Source organism: Podarcis liolepis (genome assembly GCF_965112155.1).
Source record: "Podarcis liolepis genome assembly, chromosome: 3".
In the NCBI taxonomy this organism is placed as follows: Eukaryota; Metazoa; Chordata; class Lepidosauria; order Squamata; family Lacertidae; genus Podarcis; species Podarcis liolepis.
In genome coordinates, this window is record NC_139557.1 from 72,494,290 (window position 1) to 72,517,911 (window position 23,622).

Sequence of the window (23,622 nt, forward strand, 5' to 3'; positions counted from 1 at the left end):
TAATGAAGAATTTTGTACGTGCATGTTACAGTTAAATGACTATTCTAGAATTCTGATGCAAAATTTTAATGCGGCTAGTATTTTAAATGCTCTCATTATTCAAACAATAGGATGTAAGAGTTGTGTTTGAAAGTTAGACTTGCAATTAACTGTGTGGCTTTGTTCAGCTTTTCTGTTTTTAAAGTGGTTTATAAATATGTAATTGAAAATTATTAAAATACAGAATTGTATTTCAAATTTCATGTCAGTATACATTATTATGCTTTTCTTTCAAATAAGAAAATTTTATATTTATAAACCTACTAGTTATCATTCTGTGACCAGCATAACTGCTGTATCATTAAGAAAGCATGAAATTTGATATTTGGTAACTCAGTCAGGCCCATTATATTCTAACCTGCTTGGTCATCCTGACACCTTATTGTGATTGGAATATGTTTCTTCCTTAAAATTCATGTATTTGCTGTTTTTCTGAAATAATATAAAGTCCATTTAGGTTGACAACTTTTCATTGAGACTTTACATGTGGTACCCTTTTTGAAATTTGTTTATACTTCAGTGATACAAATCTGGAATATGATTGTAATTTTGAAAATTCAGTTGAAAGACATGGCTTTGAACTACTTCATTAAGTCCAATTTGTATGTTGGATGTACTGCTAGAGTAAGAAATACAATAGTTCTGTGTGTTGTGGTAAGAGAGGCTATTGGTGATGAATCTAATTCACTACATTAGTTGTATTGAAGCAGGAAGCTGATAATTTAAAACTCCTTGCTTTGATGAAGTTATGAAAAGAAACACTGACACAGGCAAGCAAATAAAAGGTGCAATCAAACATACAAAATTGTTTTTATTTACAGTGGTGCCCCGCAAGACGAAAAACTCGCTAGACGAAAGGGTTTTTGGTTTTGCGTTGCTTCGCTAGACAAATTTCCCTATGGGCTTGCTTCGCAAGACGAAAACGTCTTGCACTTTTTTTAAAAAAGCCGCTTGAAGAGGCGCAGTTGCGACGGACCGTGCTTAGCAAGACGAAAAACATTGCAAGACGAAAAGACTCGTGGAACGAATTCTTTTCGTCTTGCGAGGCACCACTGTATAGTGTAGAATGGCTATAGGACATTGCCATTCATATAAAATGCATTACTTATTGGGGGGGGGCAGTTTAGAGGGTATAGTCAGATTTGTAAACATCATACTGCATACTTTGAATCTCAGCTTCCCTTACCCAAATATTCAAATTCTGAGGGTGAAACATGCAAACTTCTGTTTCAGTTTACTTGCCTGTTGTTCTAGATCGTCCATAAATTTTCATGTTCTATATGTGCAAGTGGTAACAAAATGCTAAATTTGCAGTATATGAAGGCCTTCAAAATTTTCTTGAGTAACTTTTATGTTTGCTGCTTCCAACGCATACATTAATTTTGTTTGTCCTTGTTGAAATATCAAATATAGTTCTACTTTGTAGAATATGTGTAAAAATATATGATGTCATTACAGCTGCTTCTAGCTTGTGTAGAAGGCTTAAAGGCCTTAAAACATGAAATGTTGCACCTCCCAGTTTGATGTCACAGTGTTTGGTTGTTGAGTGAAAAAGAGTCATTTTTCAAGAGTTTTCATAGGTTAAGCGTATTGTTGCTCTGATGCGTGAGGTGGAAGTGGTTGGAGTATAACAGTGAAGGAACAGCTGAAGAAATAGTGCTGGTAACAATAACAATAAGCCTCTCCTTTCATGTACTGCAGGCTTTTGACTGGGATTGAAAGAACTACAGCGGACTCTCTGAGTATGAACTTAATTCGTTCCGGGGGTCCGTATGTACCCCAAAAAATCTGCACCTAGAGGTGCCGCTTCTGCGCACGTGTGCGGGGCAAAACCCGGAAGTATACACTTCCGGGTTTGCCGCGTTCACAAACCGAAAGTTACGTTACCCGAAGGAAACATAACCCAAGGGTCCACTGTACTTTTGGGTTTTTTTTGAATGACAGTCTACCATGCAGCACATAGCAGACTACTTTTAAAAAGTTGAGTGTACAGTATTGGGAATGAAGCAAATAGCCCAGCCATTTAGTTCTTAGTTGTGTTTCATTTTTTTTTTTAAAAAAATATTTATTGTTTTTAAACCTTACAATAAAGAAAGAAGAAAAAAGAAGAGAAAAACATACAATACAATATATAAACAATACACAACATTAACACATTAAACAAAGCAAAAACAAAAACAGTTCAAAAAACACACATCATACCATCTCAATATCCTCTTTCATTCCCTTGTTTCATCGACCTCCTCTCACCTCCCTTTTTGTATTCCATTTCTATTAATTGTTTCAGCAAATCCTTTCCATCTTTCTCTATTTTCTGTCATATGATTATCTTAACATATTTTAACCTTATTTTCCATTAAAATAATACTTATTTATGCTTAATTCCTTAAAGCATTTCTACTAAAGCCATATAATTTCCTTCCAACATTTTTCTAACATTCATTAAGTTTACATTATTTCCATATATGGATTTTAAACTTTTTCCAATATTCTTCCACCGTCTCCTCTCCCTGGTCTCGGATTCTGCCAGTCATTTCCGTCAATTCCATATAGTCCATCAACATGGTGATCTGTCCGAGGCTCTTAACTCTTTTCCAAGTCCCTTCTGTGAGTCTTCTTCATGTTTATACATGCACTTTACTTTGTCTTCTCCTGATCTTGTTCTTATTTTCCTTCCTCTGATGCTGAAAAGTAAAACTCGAGGAAATTCCCACCTAGCAATGTTTTTATTCCTTCTGGACAAATCAGCCAGATCTCCATAGTTAAAACTAAAATTCACAAGGTATTTCCAGTCGTATTTCAAAGTTCCTCCAAGTCTAGCAGTCCCCACAACTCCAGTTTCCTCCTGGCCCAAGTCCAAGTCCCAAAAGTCAATGAATCCCTGCATGAAGGGATCTATCCAACTTTCCTTCTCCAGTCCAAGCGGGGCTCCAATCCTCAAAGTCTGGCTTTCTCTAGATTCCGTCATAAAAGGCATCCACTTATAATCATCAAATTGCATCTGTGAGGCTGAAGCTCTAACAACTTTCTCCCCTGCCTTCTCCTCAATTTGCCATGTCAAGGTAGATCCCTGTATCGATTCCTGAATAGTTTCTGTATTAATACTCACTTTTTGTCCAAAATTTTAATCGTCACATCCGTCTTCCTATGGAGCTGAGTCATTAATCTTACATAATGCAACCACTAAGGCTTCTTCTGTCAACATTCTTAACAGTCCAAGGTCAATCCCAGATTCTCACGGCCTTGTCTTACAGCTGGAAATTCCCCACTCAGCTCTTGTAACAATTTCAAAGGCTTCCTCTAGGGGGAAACAATTTCTATTTGTATCAATCCTTTTAAGCACAATTCAAACAATAAAGTTAGTTTCAATTTTCAATTACATTTACTCCTTAAACGCAGAAGGAGACAATGGAAACAATGTATTTCTCTTCTTTAACTTGCTGTCAACAAACGATCTATTCACAGTCAATGAACATATCCAAAACTTCAGTCCTACTAGCAGCCCGTTTCCAGGTTCAGAGCGGTGGTAATTTGATTTTCTTCACTCCTGCAGGCTTGCGCGGTCTAAAAATTCCCCCCTCTCCTCCTGCTTCCAAGGGGGGTTTGATGATTTTAGCCGATGGAAGTTTAATCCTTTATGGAAAGCTTTCCAAGACTTTAGCTTGCAGCTTTTTTTGCTCCAGTCTATTTACAAAAGGGGAAGGCGGACTTCCTGTTTGAAACCTCCCCGTTTCGGTACCAAATTAAGACGTTTAAAAATCCAGTTTTCCGTTCTACTCACAGGTAGTTGTTTTAAAATCGAATTGTCCACAGGAAAAAGTCAGCGCTCTCCAGCAACAGCAATGCGGCTTCACTCCGTGAAAGAAGCAGTCAATTCGCAGCACCGCGCCACTCACCCCACGTCGCTCCGGATCCCCGAAACCGGGTTTCCCCATGAGTAGGGGAGGCGCAAAAGGTGCCAGCCGAATCCCACGTTCACAGGCTTCACCCGCCTGTGATTTTTTTGTGGCTCCCCGCCTTCGCCGTGGCGGTCAGACCCTAATTTCCACGAAGCAAATTCCTCCCGGTCAGAGGAATTCAGCCATTACTGGAGGCACTAACCCGGAAGTCCCAGTTGTGTTGCTTTCAATGCAGAAATGGGAAATAAAAAATACCAGACAATGCAGGATTAGATGCAAGTGGTATGACAATATGTAACAGTTACTTGTATTAAGGTATAATTGTTACAACAGACACATAATTGTGGACTTCAAGTAGAATCTGAAAGATGTAGCCGATTCTTTGAAACTTCTGGTGTTGAGAAAGTTAATCTGAATGTCTGTGCAATGATGCATTTGCTTATAGGTCAACTGCTGCAAGTAGAATCTTACCTCAGTACTTCAGCATTCAGAGTCAGGGGCACTGTTTCAGGGTCTGGGGAGAGGGCAAAAAGATTGTGCATGCTGACTTTGATTAAGAGTGCACTTCTATGTTTGACATTAAGGTGCTCATCTGCTTCGAAGGATTGCTTCCACATTAACCCTTTTTTCTTTAATTTCCATATCTAGTTCAGTCCAGACAGTGTTTTCAAATAACTGCAGTCCACCCTGTGTGTGTGTTCACAACTATTTTGTGGCGATTGGTAAAAAAATACTGTGGCATTGTCAGCCTGTTCAGTGTTAATAGGTAAGGTACTATTGATTTGCTCTCTTGATTTTAGGCACTTCTTTCTGTGATGTTGCCTACTTTTTCTGTCATGGCGATAATACTCACTATAGATAATAGTTATTGTGCCGCAGTATGAACTAATCTTCTCAGTGAGCCTTCTGTTACCCCAGAAGTGGTTTGAGTCAGTTTGGAGGTTCCTATTGTCTAATATAGATAGGTTTATTTTGTTCTGGTATGCACTCTTTGCTTATTAACTCTGATGTTAAGCAGTAGACGTACTTAAAATATGATGGCTAAAATCATATTATATAAAGTTGTGAACAGGTTGGAACCAGTTTACTTAAGGGACTGCATTGCCCCATATTCCTGCCTTATCATTGGGTTTAGCCAGAAAGTCACTTTTAATGATACCACATGATGTTCATCTTGTTTCTATATGACACAGGTGTCTGTGTCTAGGATGCGGAACTCCTTTCTTATTATTATTAAGCAAGCCCCATTGGTACTTTAAGAATCTTCTATTTACACAGCATATTCTGATGAATACAACAGTTGGTTATTGTGTATCACTGTCCCATTGTTGGTAAAATATTTCTATGCAAGTGTTATGTTCACTACCTAGATGCTTTGTTTATTCTATAAAAGCCACTGAACTCAGTGAAACATTTAGGCAAAACATGCACACAGGATGGTGCTGCTAACTTAATAAATGAGGATTATTGCCTAGTTCTCCTTGGATGCTAAAGGCATGGTTGTGAATGACATCCAAGTTTGGAGTAATCCTTTGGGAGTATTTCAGTTTGATTATACAAGTCTTGGTAATGAGCTAAAATTGGGGCTTGCCACTGAAACATCCCCTTATCCAGGGGACATGTTGTATATTACCTTTGGCGTCACACTCAGCTTTGGAAGTACTCTGACTGTATCAAAAGCCCAGGCAGGTTTAGGGTGACCCTCTTGCCCTTGCAGGTTTCAAGTTTAGTTTAAAGGATATGAAGAGGTGTGTTACTTCAGTTATGCTGAACCAACACAAAGGGTTGAGTAATAAGGGGACTGTTGTAAGAACAGCTGTGGCTGCTACTCTCCCCCCCCCCCTTGTAACTGAGGGCTTTACAGGAGTCACTGAACACTGCAGCAGTTTGTTCTGTTCTGGTACCTGTTGCTTTCAACGTGACAGGGGCAGCTGACCTTGCTGGTTCCAGTATTGGTTGAGAGTTCTCTAGTGCAGGGATGTCCAACAGTAGATTGTGATCTACTGGTAGATCCCCAGCTGATCCTGGTAGATCGTGGGATCCTTATCGTGTACAAAAAGTTATGGGGGGAAACCCCAATAACTCTGGTCACTTCCCTCCTAAAAGAGCTCAACAACTCTGGGCAGTCCACCCACCCCACATATGCTCCTCCTTCCTCCAATGACAATGGATAGATCACTGCCAGCTTTTTTTATACTGGGAGTAGATCACAGTCTCTTAGGAGTTGGACATGCGTGCTCTAGTGTAGCATTTTATTAAGCTGTGTGAAATAGATGTTTGGTGCAACTTTTCCAAAATACATCAAAAGGCTATATCCAAAATATGCAATAAGTTGTGATAGATTCTTTGCGGTGTCAGTGTTAAATAAACAAACCATTTAGTGCAGTCAGGATTAGTTTAACCTAGGCTGCTGAATGTAAGATTCAGGGGCTTACGCAGTCCTCTTCTTTAGGTCTCCACAGTTTCACTCCATTACTAAAGCATTCCATAGAGCATGGTCATTTTTAGAGCCTAGAAGGCTGAGCTACCAGTAACTGTTACATGTCACAACATAAGCATCTCTTCCATTCCACTTGATAGCTCTATAGCTATAGGGGCATGTGGAATTGACAGTTTGTTAAGGAAAATATGTGGATGAGTGACCATGGTTCAGTGGAAAAGCATAATTAATAAAAGGAGGGTAAGGCATTTGTTTGTGAAAAGATTTTGGAGGGCAAGCAAGCGGCATGTATGAAGGGACCTTGAATGGAATTTGAAACTTTAGGGTACCTAGATATGAAGTTGTTACTTCAGTACAGGGGAGGGCAGATTGAGGTCTGTTTCTTTTTTACTATTAGAACCCTGACATCCAGTCTTTAGAGCTAGGCACACAATAGTAATAATGGGGGCAGAGCAAAATGGGCAGGTGGTCAGTTCATTTACCGGCTGTAACCCATGGGCTGTTGACACAAGACATGTGTTAACATGGAAAATATTTTATATATAACAGTTAAACTGTTGGCAGTTAAAAAGTTGCAGTTGCCAATCTGCAGGAGGCCTCTGCTTAAATGCTTGTCTATCTGACCACTGTAGTAGAAAGTTGCTACAGACCAATGTTGGTTTTGATGGATAACGATAGGTCCTTGGTTATATGTTAGATAGCCAGTATCTAGGCTTTGTCAAATCTGCTGCCTAGGGTAATTACAGTGGTACCTTGGGTTACATACGCTTCAGGTTACAGACTCTGCTAACCCAGAAATATTATCTTGGGTTAAGAACTTTACTTCAGGATGAGAACAGAAATCGTGCAGCAGCAGCAGGAGGCCCCATTAGCTAAAGTGGTGCTTCAGGTTAAGAACAGTTTCAGGTTAAGAACAGACCTCCAGAACGAATTAAGTTCTTAGTGACAGACTTTTTCTACTCTGGCTAGTGAATGCAAGTGATAACAGGGCCCTTAAGGTTTTACTGTTGTAATAGTTATGATACCTTTTCAGTTGGAGCTGGAAGGCAACAAAGCAAGTCATAGAATAATGCTTGTTTAGTTACCTATACTAATTAGTTGAAGGAAAGAAGGATTCCATCTTAAAAAGAAAACAGAAGGAATAGAGGGTGGAACATGATCCTCTGTACGTTTGCAACCTTTTTAAGTCACTCAGTTCTACTTAGTTTTGCTTAGTTTTTACACCACTTAATTGCCAGAAGCCATTGAAGTGGTGTACGAGATAGAAGTAAGAAACACACAATACAGTTTCAAAAAGCAATAAAATCATTTGCAGAAAAGAATAAAACCATACAAGAAAAACAAATCTGCAACATATCTGCAAATATGAGCGCTGCACCCCATAGTTGCCTTTGACTGGACTTAACTGTCCAGGCATCCTGTACCTTTAACTTTCCATATGGTGTCCACAGGATGCCCCATTCAACTATCCAGCTGCTGCATTCTTTAGCAGATGCAGTTTCCAGGTTAAGCTCTAGGGAGGCCCCACATAGAAATAAAAGAGTGAGAGAAACAATTACGCAGAAGCTGGAAGGGTCTTTTCTTTAGGGCTCTTACTTTGCACTAGTAGTTTAAATGATAAACACTCCTTTATAATATAGTTCGCATTACTTACTAAAGCTAAAGGTTTCATTTCAGCTTGTTAAGCAGTTGCCCAGTGTGTTCTGTAAGTTGAACATATGCTTGTTTACTCAGAAGCAAGTTCTATAAGGGTTCAGTCAAGCTTACTGCCAAGTAAATATGTAATAGAATTGCAGTCTTAGAATCAAAGTTGGAACAAAAGCGGATTTTTAACAAATAAAAATATAACAGATTTATCTATTTATCTTGCCTACTCCCCTTTTAAGCAGATAACTTTCCTCATACCCCCCCCCACCAACCTTTGGGGCCTAGGGAAGTGTTAACAGAGTCTTTGTATGTTGCCAAATTTTGGATTTTATTTACTTTTTTTTTACATTGCCTTTGAATCTTTGAATGGCTTAAAAATATTGTAAACTTATAGGCATTAAAGCAAAGTTGTAGCTTTTGTTCGCACAGTTTGTTAGGGAGGCAATTGAAGGAGGTAGCAAATCACATTGTTCTCTCATCTCTGTAGGATACCAGTGGTTTATTATGATTAATTTGATTTCTATACCTCTTTATATTTTTAAGAAAAAATCTCAAAGCAGTTTAAAATGCATTGAAACATCAAATAAAACAATCCAGAATAAAACATTACTGAATAAAGTATACATTCAAAGCAACATAATTAATAGGAAACTAAAATATTACCTTGAAGATTTCAAAACAAAACATTATAAAGGAGGTCAACTACACAAAGCTTTTCAGAAAGTTATGGGGTCTGTATTATCTAATGTATTTAACAATGTAAGTATCATCAGGTTGTGTATGGTTAGTATCCTGGGCTTTGTTAGTGCATCATCCAACCACATAATGATATCATACACGGAAGTACTTCACAGGTTACTTCTTGGTCTCGCCGTTCGCATGTACAGAAGCAGTAAATCACGCTTTGCGCATGTACAGAAGCACTAAATCACGCTTTGCGCATGCAGATGCAGCACTTCCAGTTGTGGGCATTTCACGTTATGGACGGGACTCTGGAATGGATCCCGTCCGTAACATGAGGTGGTACCACTGTAAATGAAACCAACTCAGTGCCCTTCCTCTTTCTAAAACAAGCAGTTATTTCTGAAGTTGCTGTCCCCAGTATAATTTACAGGACTGTAAACTAATTCTTTCCTTGTAAAAAAAGATAGTTGACACGTGTTTACATCTTTTAAATTCTCAAAGAACATTCATTGTTATAGTATGAAGGAGGAGGGAGTTTCTTCTTAGTGATTTAATACACAAAAGCTACCACTATTTGAGTGAAAATATTATAGCTTTCCAAAAATTATAAGTTTAAAATAAGTCTCATTTAAAATACAGACTACCAGAATTACAGTGGTTTCAAAATGAGTTCATCAGTATTATAAATAGCTGAATGACACAATTGGATACAACCCAGTGTGTTTAACCTTGTTGACAGTAAGGCTTTCGTCAGGAGAATGGAGAGAGAAGCCATTTTTTGTGCTTTCCCTCCCCCTTCCAGCTTTCCGTGCTCCTTAAATCTATTAAGGTGAGTCTTTTAATCTCCAGAGTACATATATGGGGTATAAGGAGCTGCATGGAGATGGGAGTATTGCCCAAACCTGCTTCTCTCCCCATTCTGCTGAGTGACCCTGTTGGATCCATTGGCACAAGCTTCTGTAGAGGACAAGTAAGCTTCAGTTTCATTTGGTTCTTAGAAGAAAAGGCACGATTGTATCATCCCCAATGGTAAGCTGGTCTTCCATTTTTGTTACCAAGCCAGAAGGAAGAATGAGGAAGCTATTATGTACTTGCAATTTTCATGACAATGCGCCTTTAAAGAGCAGAGTTGCTGTTGCTTGTTGGTAGTCCTATGCTTATATAAATTACCTGTGTTTAGAATGCTGACAGACCTACTAATCAAAACTTTGAGGCAGGATATAGTTAAAGCAGAAAATATTGAGGAAGGAATCTGTCATCATATATCTCCAATGTCCTCATATATTCTTTGTGGGCTTCACATAGGCATCTGGTTGGCTATTGTGGAAAACAGGATGATAGACTTGATAGGGCTTTGGCCTGATCCAGCAGGGCTATTCTTATGTTCATCCTGTCTTATGTTGGTCTATAGATTGAGTGCTTCCAGTTGCTGCTGTGTATATCTCTTTTCTGTCCCTAGCTCTTTCTTGGACTTAAAAGTACTGCAGCTCTTGTTAAATATCACAGAGCTTAAAAGAAATCTGAATAGGAAGGGTATAGAAAGAGTGGGGTATTTTCAGAGGCCAGGAAGGAGACAGAAGTAAAGGATGGAAGGATGAATGAAGGGGGAGGGGAGGGGAATGTGGTTAGCTTTAAGATTTATCTGGAAGGCTGGCCTGGTGTGAAATCTCTCGGTGAAGAATAATAGCAATATTTATTGTGTAGCTGGGTTGTGCTAAAACTTGAAATAAACGTGTTTGAGTTCCATGTTTAGTTTGTTTTGTTTGACAGTACGAGCTGGTTGTAAAACTCTCATTTTACTAGGCAAACAACGTTGCTTTAATGGTTTTACAGTAGGGCTATTTAGACTAATAAAACTTATTTGCAGTAGATAGCGAGCAATCATAATACTGAACATTCACTATCAGGTAGACTTGATACAAAAGGAAAACGTGGCATAATAAAAAGAAGTACATTGATAGCCCATTTTTACATAATAATCAAGTAGAATGGCCAGTGCAAGAGAGGCTACTGAGGGCAGGGGGAGGAACTAAATGGCACTTGGTCCCAGCTATGCTGATGGAGGTGCCTCGATACTCTCGCCTGGCTTTTGAATGCAGCTAAACTGGAATTGCCCCAGATAAAGAAAATTATGTGAAAGGAGAGGCAGAGTACTTTTTCACTAGGCAGATGCATGTGTTGTGGTATTTATACATTTATACATTTATAATAGTAAAGCCATTCAGTTGAATGTATTTGGAATGATGCTTTCTTTAAAAAGCGGATTCCTAAACAATAACATAATAAGCTTGACAGTTTTTTAGAATGCTTTTTGAGGCACGTGGGATGAGTTTTTCAAATTAGTACACTTAAATTTCTTTATGAAAAGGAGCAGATATCTTCTGATAGACCTTATGCCTAGTTCTACCCTGGATAATTCATTAAATGCCTTTAAATGCCCTTCGAAGTAATCTACTAGTTAGAATTCAGTGTTCTAGCAAAACTGGGGAAACATACCAGCACATGTGAAAAATGTTTGTCTTAAATGTGGGTGTAGAAGTGAGATGTAAATGTTTGTCTTCATGCAAAATGTTTGTCTTAAATGTGGGTCTGGTAGTGTTGATAGGTGGGATTATAATTACAATTAACAGACAAATGCCAAAGTAGTCCTCTAAGCAAGTGACAAAATATCAAAGCCAATAACAGACACATATTTCCCTAATGCTTTGCAGGTAGGAGCCAGAATCATTGTAGAACAGTTTTTCTATCCCCAACTCTTATAAATGGTCAGGGGGAGCCAGTAACATAAAAAAAAATCCAGTGTTTCTCCCCCCCCCCCCCGGACATCCATAAGTGTGAACAAAGCTGATTTCTAGCCAAAGTCAGACGTGAACCAGTATTGGAATGAGTCCAGAGATAATTGTTTTCCTCCAAAAATTCCTGTAGTTGACCCACTGCTGCCTACATGAACACCTTGTCCAAAGAGGGGTATGGTTGCCCACCAGGTTGTAGTTTTCAGATATCCCGGGGAGGCTTTTTTCTTCAATGGCTGTGCCACTAGCTCCTTCAAAATATCCATGTGTATGCGTACACACACACTTTACTATTGGTCTTATCAGGATGAAAGCAATTTATTGTTTTTATGGCTTTCACTGAATAAGGTATGGTAGAGTGACTGAACAGCTATAATCTAATCAAGTTCTGTGTTGTATATAACATTTGAATGCCTGCATACTAATAGAGTAATGCAAACTTAACCTGCTGAACATTATTCTTAAACAAATCTCCAGTGAGCTGGTCCCTTTATGATTCATTTTAATTGGAGTGGCTGCCCTGCATTTCACTGCAAGCAAAAGGCAAAATACTGTATGTTTGACTTTCAGTGCTTGATGGTTGAGCTTTCTTCTTTTCCTCATCTGGACATGTAGGAGTTTGCTAACCATTTTAATTGAGTTTCTGAAATTTTGAACATGTTTCCTTACAGGTGTGGAATACCAAATTAAATTGTTGCATTTGCATACTTGCAACATACTTTTTAATATAACTTAAGTTACAGCTTGTTAATGAATACTGAATCCCACCTGTAGGTATCTACAAACTAGTCTCAACTGTTTTTGATAGCCCACTTGCCCACATAAGCGCAGCCTGTCCCATCTTTCAATAGAATCAGAGAATTGCTAACAGTATAGATGGCATTCTCCCCCAGTCGTGCACTACTTTTTTGAAGAAAATGAACATTGCACCATCTCTTCTATACTCAGCACAACCAAAGAGCATTATCTTCCTCCCAGCAGCTCTACCAAAAATGCGAGTTCTCCCAACACACGAACTCCCTTACCTTAGCAGAATTTCAGTTTGTGCCTGCCCACTGTACACTTTTCCAATTGGTGCATTGGCATAGAGCAGTAGAAATTCGTTTTCAGTATTAATGCAAAAAGACCAATAAACCCAACTCTCCTTTCCCAAGAAGTATAGTCCAGATTTTTCTGCCAACCTGCCTTACTTGCAGCAATTCTGTTACAAGCTAGTTTGTTTTGAAAGTAGGGAGGATAAAATAGCTGGCATATTTTAGGGCTAAGTTGGTGTAAAAATTATTATTTTTTTAGAGGAGGGAGATTGGGCAGAAGAGAGGTCAACTCTTTATTTGCAGTGGAAGTGTACTCTTCTGCAGACATGACAGGTTTGGGAAGAGGCTTGGAAAAGGGTCTTGAAATGGAGAAGCAGGATAGAGCTTGAGGAAAGGATATGCGTGGAAGTGAGAAATAAAAAGAGTATAGGCAGATGCAGGAAGCAGCATTTTTAATCTATTGTAGAGGATTTCAGAAGTGTGGCAGGATTGACAATGACAGGCAGATCTGGCAAGCATAGTTTACCTTGACAAGAAAAATATTGGCATTTCTCTCGCCCCTCAAAGTGGCAAAATGCAGCTGATACTTACTCATGACAGCATCCCTGTTTTAATAGCCAAAATGAAATTCATAGTTGTCATGGCAAGTGGCTGTAGATATCTGCTAACCTCACTGCTGGTACTTTGGTCTTGTGATATCATAGGGAGCTGCAGAGCTCATTTGATTGCTATATTTGCAAATATGCACTGGAAAATTAAGCTCAAAGAAGCACTCACATTACATTTCCAACTTGTCATGTGATGCCAGTCCTTTGAACCTTAACAGAGAGAGAATGTGATGTGTTGCTTGAGACATATTTTCTACCCACAGATTTTTTGGAAGAGGCCTAAAGGGGTAAAAGGAATAGCTTTGGGATCTGATAATTGTATAGTTTTATTACTTCATAATTTGAATTTAAAAACTGATTAGGTGGCTTGAGTACCTTTCTAATTTGTTCCTAGTGTTCAAAGTAGAGCCTAGTGCTCGGTTAGTTGAGCCTAGTGTTAAAGGGCTCTTTGTCCCCCTTTGAAACGGGTTCCATTCTGTGTGTTTAATAACCCTTAAATAAATTTGATCAAGAACTTTTAAACATAGTTCTGGGATTGTGCTACATTCCTTGTGTGGACATTCCTTATCAAAAATTACCTGATCGTGTGTTAGAATTGCAAATATCACTTTAAAGTGCTAGTTAATGCTTTATCTAACAACATAATTTTTGAGAAATCCTTTAGTATTCAGTGATAAATGTGCCTTGTAATAAGCTTTTCCCAAACATACATGTAAATAATATTCCGTATTTTGAAATATACCTGTAGCCCTTCAAAAGAACCTGTTCTTCAAAAATCAAACTGGAGAGTAATGTGTATGGGAGTGGTGGTTCAAGAGCATGTTTGTTCAGATAGATAACATTTTTTAAAAGGTGCTTAAGATAATGAATATATTCATTATGACGATTTTGAGAATAAATTGTTTTTAGATCTGCATGGAAAGATGTTACATACGTGAAAATTTCAAATATGCATCTTTTTGTGAATGATATGTGTTACCATCATATTGAAGAAGAGAATGTTGGAATGGATGTGGTGGATATTTTAGAATGATGCTGCTTTTAGAAGTGAAAAATATCTTTCCTACTATTCTTGCTCAGTAGGCCATAGAGTGCAGCACATTTTTATAATAAAGATGATGAATTTAATCGCAAACTGGCAGTCGAATGGAAATTGCAGTCCTTGATACTAGAAGAAAATTGCCTATAAAGCAACTCCTGGGAGAGCAGGCTTTAAATTTATCCACCCATTTCGACATTGAGTAGAGGGTAGGAATTGCAGGGTATTTGCTGGGCCTGCTTAGTTTAGATGGATGATGGTTCATTTTTCCTTTATTTAAGAACTAGAGAGAGTTTGTTAAAAGATGACCTTGTTGCCTTGCGTGTAAGGCATTTGGCAAACTGATCTATTTATAAAGCTTTTGAAATATTTAGGCCTCAAAATAATCATGAATGAAAGCGTATATTACAAGTGAAGGCCTGTTCCTTGTGTTCCCATTATTTTCTCAGTTTACAGTTGCAAAGCTGATATAAGTTGAAAAAGGATAAAACAGTATATTGAAGACTTTTTAGGGTAGCTAACGATTTTTCCAAGCAAGGTTTCAGAAACTAGTATTTCACTCTGAGACATTTTAAGGATATTTCAGGTACACAAATTTGCTGATTATCTTTGGATCATTCACAGATCATTGTGTATTTTTATAGATTTATTACACTTGTATCCATCCTTTAATTAGCTCAGAATTGTGTACAAGCTGTCCGCTGACTTGATCATCACAATAATTCTGTGCAGTGTGTTAGTCCAAGAAATTGCATAGCACCAGGTTCCCAATGAGCAACATGGTAGAATGGGGATTTGCAACTGGCTGGAGATGTCCAGGAGCCACTGTTGGCTGCTAGTTTCTCCACCTGCCTGGCTGCAGTCAGCTCATCTGCTGGGCACGACAGCAGTAAAAGACGCACATCTGCCTCCATCCAAACACCTGATTTGCCCAGCAGTGCAGCAGCAAAAGATGTGCTGCCAGGTGAATCAGGTGTTTGGCGGGGTTGTTGCAGCGCTACCCTACAGACCCCCTGATTTTCACTTGGCAGCATTTTTATTTTTTGCTGCAGGGCTGCCTGGTCTAGTAACAGGGCAGAAAGAAGGCACCTAGACATTTTGGTTTGGTGTCCACAACTAGATCCCAGCAGCTACATGGCTCCTAGCATTCATACCCCAGTTTCTAACACTGAATTTTTAAAAACGTGTATATATATTTTAAGGCTATTGGTGTTTAAATGGATGAAAACAGTCCTTCAGGTAACCAGCCCACAGAGTTTAGGGCTTTAAAAAGCAATACCAGTATTTTGAATTATAGGTCTGGAAGTGCACTGGTAACTGGAGTAACTGAAACATGTTCTGCCCCCCTGGCCCCCCACAGTACCTGGGTGGCCACATTTTGCATCAGTTGAGGTTTTGACTCCTCTTTAAATGCAGCACCACATAAAGCACATTACAGGAAGTAGTCTAGCATGAATAGCTAAGCTGAGGTTTTTATTTCAGATAGGGTTGCAGTTGGCACACCAGCCTAAGAATAGTAGCAGAGCACCCCCTGCACTTACTCAGTTTATGCCCAATGCAGGAGAGCTTCTGAACTGCTTATTACACCTTCAGGAAGAGTGCAATCCTGTCTGACATGGTTGCAAACATCCATCCAGCATAGTTTGTTTATCCTTGATCTTGTACGGATTAATATCTAGCTTGTTCACTCTTATGCAGCCCATAGGTGCTTCCAACACAATTTAAAGTGTTGTAAATCTCCATGTGATTATTAGATACAAATGAGAGAGCTGGATTACATCCACATATTGATAACACTGCAGACAAAACCACAAGATGATTTCCTCAATGGTTTATGTAGACATTAAATAGTGTAGAGAACAAGATGGAACCTTGGGAAGCTCTCTGGCGTGTCACATTAATCCTTCAGGGCTGCCTTCTGTCACCAGTTTTTTAGGAAGGACTGCTGATGAGTGCCTCCTAATGTCAATTCATATAAACTATATAGAAGGATACCATGGCTAATGGTATCAAAAGCTGTTGAGGGGTGTAAGAGAACCAATAAGCTTGCAACCCCGCTCAGTTTCCTGGCAGAAGTCATTCACCAGGGCAACCAAGTTTGGTTTTATTCCTACCTAGAGGTGAGAAGCTACTCACTGAGTACTATCTAGAAGAAACTTGGTGAGTGAAGGGAGAAAATCTCTTTTCGCTGTTTTCCTCAGAAGCAGTGCACAGACTAGTGCAGGAATAAGGCTGCAGTGAGTATGTTCTTCTCCCATATTTCCAACTCAGTTGAAACATTAGCACTTTGATGTTAGTTCACACCTGAAGGCTGGTATGATACCTGGAGAAAAAAACGGAATGCAGTAGTTTGAAGGAAATGTCTGGATTCTTAGAAATAAATGAGTGAACAAATGCTGTCAGTACCAGAGAAAAAAAACTTAGGTGAAATCACCTTGGTCATACATTCAGAAAGTAAATGTTCCATATATTCCAAGTGTTACTATAGGTTCTTCCTATGATCCTTCCCCAAAGCTGAATACAGAGTTTATCACCACCTTTTTATATGTGTAAAGTTACACACATAACTGTTGTACCACTGCTAAAAATGCCTCCACAAGAATGGCTTTACACGCCATGATGATAGGTGTTGATTTCAGTCTCAACACACAATAATGCCAGTGGACACAAACTGATACTATGGGTAATATTAACTCCAGAGAGACCACTTCATTCATTCATTCATTCAAATGGATTTTTATTTATTAATTAAATTTATATACTACCTTTCATCTGAAGATCACAGGGCAATTTACAACATAAAAACAAATACTGTGTAAATCAGAGATGGTTTGTGGGCTGGATCAGGTCTGCTGATTTTAAAGGATGCCATTTCCTGACCTTGGGCAGACACATGATTTCCCTCTCGCATGCTGTCACATTCTCCAGAAACAGGAAGGAGTACCTCTGAACTGCTAGCGATGGTGGCATCCAAGAGGGAGAAAAGGTGCATTTTCAAGCTATCTTCTCTATCAAAGTACTAAGCAGGGAGGAGAGGTCCGTCTCTTCCCAGTGCTGTGATGGGGAGGAAAAATGCTGGCTGCTCTTTAGTGATTAATCTCTGAAGAATAGTCATAATTTCTTCCCCCCAGTCCAGCATGTGGGGAAGAAAATTCTGCTCCACTACTTTGCTGATGAAGATGGATTGGAAACAAATCCTGTATGTCTTCCTGGAGGGTAGGTGAGTGCCCAGTAGGTCGCATATGTTCGTTCTTTCTCTCGGGGTGGGGGCGGCGGCAAGTGTGGCAATACCTACTTTGGCAGCACACACACTGGCTTTTTCCAATGCCCGCATGTGTTTCTTAGAGAGCTGGCTAGTAGTAAACTAGTAGTAAATGTGGCCAGTGGGCAACTGTCTAATCTGGATTAAGTCGTGGCCTTTCATGGTTCCCCATTTCTTCCCTGTATTTCCTGTAACCTAGTGTTAGTTTGCATTGGTGCAAACTGGAGTGGAAGATGAACATTGGCTAAGTTAGTTAATATCTGCTGTCCATTAGAAATTAAAGTCTATGTTTCTATTCAAGAGTTTGAGTAATATCTCTAAATTTGCAGTATCTTTTTATCTATTCACATTTGCTGTTCTTCTTGCAGGTTAAATAGTTTGTGTGAAATAGCTCTTACTCGAAATCAAACAGGTTATCTACAGCATTTTAATTACTGGCTAACACGCTTTTCATTTAAGAACAGATAACAGCTGGAGAATGGCTATTTATATTCTGAAAGGCATGTTTAGATACTGTGTATAAAATTGGACAAGCCACAGTAGTGCCAGTACTTGTTACAGTTTCCTGCGTTAAAGTAAAAAGTGCCCTACTAGATTTCTTAACATGGCTTGTTAAATTTCAGTAGAAATCAAGTCCCACCTCACATTCTGCCAGCGCAGGATTCAGCGGTCAGGTTGCTCAGCGGAGCAAGACAGTTTGAGCATATTACACGGATCCTGGTCTGACTGCACTGGCTACCAGTTAGTTTCCGGGTCCAATTCAAAGTGCTGGTTTTGACCTATAAAGTCTTAAATGGCTCAGGACCACAATACCTCAAGGACTGCCTTTTTCCATATGAACCTACCCAGACTCTGAGATCATTATCTTCTGATGCCCTTCTTCATGTGCCTCCAGATGGTGGCAACATGAGAACGGGCCTTCTGCAGTGGCTCCTCATCTTTGGAATTTCTCTCCCCAGGGAAGTTTGCCTGGTGCCTTCATTGTACACCTTTGGGCGCCAGGCAAAAACGTTCCTTTTTAACCAGGCCTTTGGTTGATCTGATTGACACCCTATGCTCTTTAAAATGCGGCTCTTTTTTTTTGCCGGGGGGGGGGGTTGTTATTGGGTGTTTTTATTTTGATTATATAGTATGTTTTTTTGGTTGAACTTTTCTGTGAACCGCCCTGAGACCTCCGGGTATAGGGCGGTATGTAAATTCAACCACCACCACCTATGAAGGCTATGAGAATAAGAATGCCCCAGGGGCTCCCCCCATTTTGGAGATGATTCTTGCTTTTATTGCATGCAGATTGATACTAATGCCAGAGTTTTTAAGGCCATTGAAGGTAAAGGTAAAGGACCCCTGAGAGTTAAGTCTAGTCGCAGATGACTCTGGGGTTGCAGCGTACATCTTGTTTTACAGGCTGACGGAACCAGCGTTTGTCCACAGACAGTTTTTCCAGGTCATGTGGCCAGCATGACTAAGCCGCTTCTGGTGCAAAGGAACACCAAAACCAGAGCAGCGCACAGAAGCGCCATTTACCTTCCCACCAGAGCAGTACCTATTTATCTACTTGCACTTTTGGGTGTGCTTTTGAACTGCTAGGTTGGCAGGAGCTGGGACTGAGCAACGGAAGCTCACCCCGTTGCGGGGATTCGAACCGCCAACCTTCTGATCGGCAAGCCCAAGAGGCTCAGTGGTTTAGACCACAGCACCACCCGTGTCCCTTTTAAAGCCATGGTTGGTTCCAAATAGGGTTAGCACACATAATGTTACCCATGGTTAGTTCCAAAAGGGAAGGGGAGGGGGAAATTATACATGCAGGTGGGGGAGAGGGGGGCATATCCTGGACATTCCTGTGCTTAGTAAATTTGGCCATGTTATCTCTATACTGGGCTAAGTTAGATTAGTATATATTGAGGTTGGAGCTAGCGTCCTCCATGGTCCCAGTATAAAAATGTATATTTTATTTCCTTTTCCGAGAGAGTGAGGTCTTAAGCAGTGATACCATGCAAATTCTTCCATCCACAGCTGCAGGCCTACCACTGAATTTGTTGCTACTTTCTGAGCCTTTTTAAAATCAGTGCAAAGTCTGGAGGGAGTCCTGGGCTTCAGAACAGCTTAGTGCAGGGGTCAGCAAGGTTTATCTTGCCTGGGCTGGATTGGTCCTGCGGAGATCCCTCCCTGGGTTGGATCACACATGTGTGAGAGTGCACACGCCCGTGATTTCCAGCATCTACACGTACACAGACGCGATTTCCGGTGCCGCGCTTTGCCAGTTTAGTGCAACACGTGAGTGGGCAACTTGGTTCGGGGGCGGCTTGTGGGCCAGTCAGACAACCTCCATGGGCCGCTTCCGGCCTATGGGCCTTAGGTTGCTGACCCCTGGCTTAGTGTGACGTCGAAGGGTCTCTGTCTCCCTCTCTTGGTTTGCAGCTGTGTAGAAGTTAGGAGAGTAGTAAAGGAGTGTTCTGAATACAGTGGTACCTCAGGTTACATACGCTTCAGGTTACAGACTTCGCTAACCCAGAAATAGTGATTCAGGTTAAACACTTTGCTTCAGGATGAGAACAGAAATCAGGCTCCGGCTGCGTGGCAGCATCAGGCTAAAGTGGTTCTTCAGGTTAAGAACAGTTTAAGGTTAAGTACGGACCTCCGGAACGAATTAAGTACTTTACCTGAGGTACCACTGTATGTCATATGAAAGAAGCCCATCTTGGAGTTGAAAAGAGCATTTGGCTTGCACAATGTTTGACTACTACTGTTGTTGTTTAATCGTTTCTAACTCTTCGTGACCCCATGGACCAGAGCACGCCAGGCGCTCCTGTCTTTCACTGCCTCCCACAGTTTGGTTAAACTCACGTGCGTAGCTTCAAGAACACTGTCCAGCCATCTCGTCCTCTGTCGTCCCCTTCTCCTTGTGCCCTCAATTGACTACTACTAAGTGTAGCTAATTTTAAAACCCTGATGTCTCTAGAATTGCAGTCATTTCCCCCTCAATACTAGACCATTTTTAGAAAATTATCTAGTCATAGCTGCAGTTCAATTTTTAAATGAATTGGTTGGCAGACTGAAGTGGTCAATACTGAGCCATCTTGCTAAACGAATACATAAAGCTGCTTGATTAGCGCACAGATATTATTCAAAATACATTTTAGCACATGGTTTGCAAATATCTAGAGTGAATGGGGGGAGGCAATGAAGCTTGTTAATCATCATCTGGAGACACCCACAGTTCTTTTGTGTGGTCAGAAGGAGGGGTACATGCTGCTATATCATCCATGCTGAAGTTGCAGAGTAGCTAGATACCACTATTACACTGGTGCTTATGAAAAGTGGGAGGCCCCAGCTGCCTCTCCTGAGTTCTAGGCTGTAGATAGCTTGGGATTTCTCTGGAGAGGCTTAGTAACTGCAACAGAATCTTCCCCCAACCAACTTTCTGAATTTAGTCTGAACTGGTATTTATTAATGCCGACTGTGTACAGAGCATGGCGAGCAAAAATGTATTTGTGTCATGGTTAGAATAATAAAAATGTGTTCAGTTTTAGTGATTGTAGTTTTAAAAGGGGGTCTTTAACACATAAATTAAGAAAAGGAGAGTGTATGATTTGAAATTTAGTGTTGATTTCAACTATCATTCCATAAACTGGCTACATGTGTTCCTGATGTGACAAAGAGGTAAAAAATATTGATGCCATAAATGACTGTGCCCAATAACAGTTGGTCATTAAACTGACCAGGAGGATGGTGAGGATCATAAGAGTTTGGATTTGATATCTCGCTTTATCACTACCCTAAGTAGTCTCAAAGCGGCTCACAATCTCCTTTCCCTTCCTCCCCCACAGCAGACACCCTGTGAGGTGGGTTGGGCTTAGAGACTTTGGAGAAGTGTGACTAGCCCAAGCTGCATGTGGAGGAGCGGGGACGCTAACCCGGTTCACCAGATTATGAGACTACCGCTCTTAACCATTGTTGAACGAGTTTGGAGCAGTGACCATAATGCTAGTATATTCAATATATAAATAGGCTATTGCCAAATAATCCAGCTCGGTTTTGAAGAGATCTAGCCAGCACACAGCAGTTGCCTCTATTTGTGCCTGAAGTGGGACCTTGTTAGCTTCATAGGAGGAGTTTCTCTTTGAAACTGTGATCACCGGGCTCCAGTCCTGTTTGCTACAACTGCTTTGCCACTCCCAAGAATTCTCTTGTGATGATTCTGGAGTACTGCTTGCATGTAATGTATGCCTTGTAATAGTGGGTACATTGTGACGAATACTGTGTCTTTGTATGCTGGCCTGAACCCCTGTTTTTTCTATCTGAAAAAAATTGCATGGCTACCTCGGAAACAGAACAGGAGTCCTCCACAGTATAACATTTTCTTGCATATCTCAATTATTTCACAGGGAGCTAAACTATTCTTTTAGACCAGTAGGGCCTTAAATGGATTAAATAAAGCATGTAATATCAGGTAGTCCATATGGCATTCTAAACAAGAAGTAAAGATGCTATGCAATAGTTGATTGAAGCAAATGATTTTGTCAGCAAGTACCGTATTTACTTGAATCTAATGCTCGCATTTTTTTTTGGCCAAATTATGTTGTGAAAATTAAGGTGTGCATTAGATTCGATGGCACATTTACATTTGACAGCAAATGCTTTTTTTGGATTCAAGGTTCTGAAAATTGAGGTGTATGTTAGATTTGATGGCTCAAGTAAATGCAGTATTTCTGCATTTGTAATGTACATTTTAGGGGATGCAGGTGGCGCTGTGGGTTAAACCACAGAGCCTAGGACTTGCCGATCAGAAGGTCAGCGGTTCGGATCCCCGCGACGGGGTGAGCTCCCGTTGCTCGGTCCCTGCTCTTGCCAACCTAGCAGTTCGAAGGTACGTCAAAAGTGCAAGTAGATAAATAGGTACCACTCCAGCGGGAAGGTAAACAGCATTTCCGTGCGCTGCTCTGGTTCGCCAGAAGCGGCTTAGTCATGCTGGCCACATGACCCAGAAGCTGTTCACTGGCTCCCTCGGCCAATAAAGTGAGATGAGTGCCGCAACCCCAGAGTCAATCACGACTGGACCTAATGGTCAGGGCTCCCTTTACCTTTAATGTATATTTTCTATGCTTACATTGCCATCAAGTTACAGCTTTGTGCTTAAATGAACATATGCTTTTATTCAACAATAGTTGCTTTAGCAGCTCATACTGGTTTGCGTTACATAGGTGTAAGTACCTAAAAGTAGGTTTTGTTTCCTGGGTATCAACTGCATTTACCCATAGTGAAGTATGTTGGTTTACAAAAATGAGAAAAGTGATAATCTTTCATCCTAATAAAGCATAATGAAAACAGTTGTTCTAAAACAAAACAATTATCTTTTGTGAAGAATTCTTTTAAAGTCAGTTACGATTCTTTGCATCTTTTGGTCAAGTTCTTTGTGTTCTTGCCAGCTCGTGTGCCTTCGCACGTCTAAACCAGGCATCTTCAACTTAGTGCCCTCTAGGTATTTGGTCTGCAACTGTCATTATTCCTGGCTATTGGTCTTGCTAGTTGGGATTGCAGGGAAACAGAGTCCAAAACATTTGGGAGGGCATCATATTAGGGAAGGCTGCTGTAATTACTTGTCACAAGGCAGCTTGTGCAGCGAAGACAAGGTGCTTTGTTAGAAGCTTGCTAACTGCAAAGAAGGTTGCTTATGATAATGTGACCCTGTTTCTACTTGACTTTTTTAGATGAATGTGGGGGTGGATACATTGAGCAGCCCTGTAGATATTCATATGGCACCTCTCCCACTCCCACATGCTGGAAAATGGAAACCTTCAGCACCTGGTGTTTAAACTGTTTTCAAAACCTTGATTTCAGTTTACATCTCTGTGATAAGTCACTGAGCCAGACTAGGTCAGTGCTCAGAGTTGGCATTTACTACATAAGTGTTTTAACTTTGCATGAAATGTAAAGTAAACTTTCATGTCAAGTGATAAATATCCATAAACTGAGAAGTGAGCAAAAAACAGTTATATAGGTTACACCAAATAAGATATTGCTGTGATGAGGGCATCTGTTGTTATACTTCATTCATTATAGAGGAAAACAGTCTTAAGCTTGGTTCAAATTAGGGGTGAGGGGTAGGGAAACACTTACTCTGAGAGCTGGATTCAAACATGGCCAACTTTCCAAGTGTTCAGTGGTGGGTAAGACAGAA

At 40.2% G+C, this 23,622-nt stretch overlaps 1 protein-coding gene and 1 long non-coding RNA gene across 23 annotated transcripts in view; both read left to right on the forward strand.

Annotated features, from left to right (window-relative positions):
- The window catches only part of QKI (QKI, KH domain containing RNA binding), a 116,853-nt gene that overhangs the window by 12,127 nt on the left and 81,104 nt on the right, over nucleotides 1-23,622 (forward strand). The gene's annotated exons all lie outside the window — the stretch shown is intronic.
- Nucleotides 1,100-7,705, forward strand: LOC310703909. The gene is made up of 2 exons (XR_014524460.1): nucleotides 1,100-2,075; nucleotides 4,154-7,705. It is a non-coding gene; the product is annotated as an uncharacterized lncRNA (long non-coding RNA).